General features: G+C 45.1%; 1 non-coding gene across 1 annotated transcript; it reads right to left on the bottom strand.

The window, feature by feature from the left end:
- Positions 1 to 2,483: 2,483 nt before the first annotated feature.
- Positions 2,484 to 2,556, bottom strand: TRNAR-CCU. The gene has a single exon. It is a non-coding gene; the product is annotated as a tRNA-Arg (tRNA).
- Positions 2,557 to 2,780: the final 224 nt, after the last annotated feature.

Consider the following 2,780-nt stretch of genomic DNA (forward strand, 5'->3'; position numbering starts at 1 on the left):
AAAAAAAAAAAAAAAAGAAAACCAACTCAAATCATCAGCCTAGGGAGAAATGACAGGTTAATATCATTACAAAATCCAAAGCGTCTTCTTGCAAAGCCTGTGTGTTTCACGCAAGACCAAATTCAGGGATCTGAATAATAACATCAGGACCCTGTATTTCTCTATCTCACTACTGTTTTGGCTTCTGCTCAGCTTCATTCTGCAGATTACCTCTCCTCTTGAGGCAGCAAGATGTCCACCAGTAGCTCCAAATTCACATCCTTCCAGACTAGCAGCCACAGGGCACATGAAACTTCTCTCTACCAATGTTTATTTATTAATAACATTATACTGATGAAGGACAAACGAGCGCCAAAGTGAGGCCTAGTCTGCAAGGGTTCTTGGTTTTGCCCAGGAAAGAATTCAAGGGCGAGCCAGTGGTAGAAGAAAACAACTGTACTAAAGCAGCAGGCGGTGTTGCAGAGGAGGGCTCCACCATAAGTATGCTGAGAGTAGCAGCTCTGGGCAGTTTTGCAGCCATATTTATACCCATTTTTAAGTACATGTAGAATAAGGGGCAGTTTATGCAGAACTTTCTAGGGAAGGGGTAGTAATGTTTGGGTCATTGAGTCATTGCATGGAAAGGGGTGGTGACACCTGGGTGTTGCCATGGCAATGGTAAACTGACATGGCACACTGGTGGGTATATCTTATGGAAAGCTGCTTCCACCCCATCTATTTTAGCTACTCCTCAATTTGGTCCAGTGTCCAAGCCCTGCCTCCAACCTCAACTCCAGGTACAGCTGTGATCATCCCTTCATGGGTCATGTGTCCAAACCAGAACCAACCATTCTGCATGGGAGAACGGAGAACATCATTCTGGATCATGAACTCAATCCATTCCATGTGGGAATCCAGTGATGGACATTATCACCAGGACTAGATGGAGGAGGATAGGAGTTCCCCTCTTCCCCCACATATTTGGCAATCATTAAACAAGCAAACAAAAATGACAAGTGTTGGCAAGGATGTAGAGAAACTAGAGCTCTACATTGCTGATGAGAATGTAAAATGATGCAGCTGCTGGGGAAAACAGTTGAGTGGTTCCCCCAGGAGCTAAACATAGAATTATCATACAATCCAGCAATTTCATTCCTAGGTTTGTACCCAAAAGAATTGATAACAGGCCAGCTCGGTGGCTCAAGCCTATAATCCCAGGACTTTGGGAGGTCGAGGCGGGCCGATCACAAGGTCAGGAGATTGAGACCATCACAGCTCACACAGTGAAACCCCGTCTCTACTACAAATACAAAACAATTAGCCGGGCGTGGTGGCAGGCACCTGTAATCCCAGCTACTCAGGAGGTGAGGCAGAATGGTGTGAACCTGGGAGGTGGAGCCTGCAGTGAGCGGAGATTGCGCCACTGTACTCCAGCCTGGGCGACAGAGCAAGACTCCGTCTCAAAAAAAAAGGAATGAAGCACTGACACACACTACAATGTAGATGAACCCTGAGACACTATGCTAAGTGAAAGAAGCCACATACAAAAGAACAAATAATGTATTATTCTACTTATGTGAAATGTCTAGAGTAGGCAAATCCATAGAGACAGGAAGTAGATTAAAGGTTATTAACAGCTGGGTAAGGGATGTGGGGAGTTATTGCTTAATGGTTACAGAATTTGTTTGAAATGAAAAGGTTTTGGAAAGAGATAATGGTGATTATTGCATACATTGTGAATGTAATTAATGCCATTGGTCAGGCATGGTGGGTCACACCTGTCATGCTCGTGAAGCAGGATAGGTAGTCAAGAAAGTGACCATGTTCTTGGGACACAGCTGCTGTGGTAACCACACAGTCAACACAGTAAGCCTCAGCATTCACCTTGTAATTGAGGTCATTCGAGCAAACTAGCTTCAGTAGGGACTTTCCCTTCTGCAGAGCATGTGCATTTTGATCTTACCTGTCCTCAAATTGACCTTTTCCTGGTTCTTTTTTGGTTTGTTTTGTTTTTGAGACAAAGCTTTGCTCTGTTACCCAGGCTGGAGTGCAGTGGTGCGATCTCAGCTCACTGCAACTTCTGTCTCCCGGGTTCAAGTGATTCTCCTGCCTCAGTCTCCCGAGTAGCTGGAATTACAGGCATGCACCACCATGCCCGGCTAATTTTTGTGTTTTTAGCAGAGACAGGGTTTCACCATATTGGCTAGGCTGGTCTTGAATTCCTGAACTCAAGTGATCCACCCATCTTGGCCTCCAAAAGTGGAATTACAGGCATGCACCACCATGCCCTACCTTTTTCCTCATCCTCGAGAGAGAGAGAGAAAGATTGAGAGATTCTGTGTCTTTGAGTTTAATGCCCTGGTTTTCTTCCAAATTCATGCCTTTTCTTATTCTTGTAAGTTTTTCTACCTGTGTGTCTCTATGCTTTGTCCTTTATAAAGTATCATTGGACAACCAAAGGTTATGGTTGTCTTATCCCAGGTCACCAAAGGTTGGTGTTGTCTTACCCCAGGTGGGACTCGAACCCACAATCCCTGGCTTAGGAGGCCAGTGCCTTATCCATTAGGCCACTGGGGCAGCTGTCAAACAGCCTACTGAGAATATTAAAAGACAGAATAACTCATCACAGGTGGCTAGAAAACTGCCCTAGAATTGGTTTGGGCATTTATTCAAGAAGGTATTCCAGCTTGAGCGGCATAGCGAGATCCCCGTCTCCACAAAAAAATTTTAAAATTAGCCAGGTGTGGTTGCACTCACCTGTGGTCCCATCTACTGGGGAGGCTGAGGCTGGAGGATCGCTT

Source organism: Mandrillus leucophaeus, unplaced genomic scaffold, assembly GCF_000951045.1.
Source record: "Mandrillus leucophaeus isolate KB7577 unplaced genomic scaffold, Mleu.le_1.0 Scaffold240, whole genome shotgun sequence".
NCBI classification, from domain to species: Eukaryota; Metazoa; Chordata; class Mammalia; order Primates; family Cercopithecidae; genus Mandrillus; species Mandrillus leucophaeus.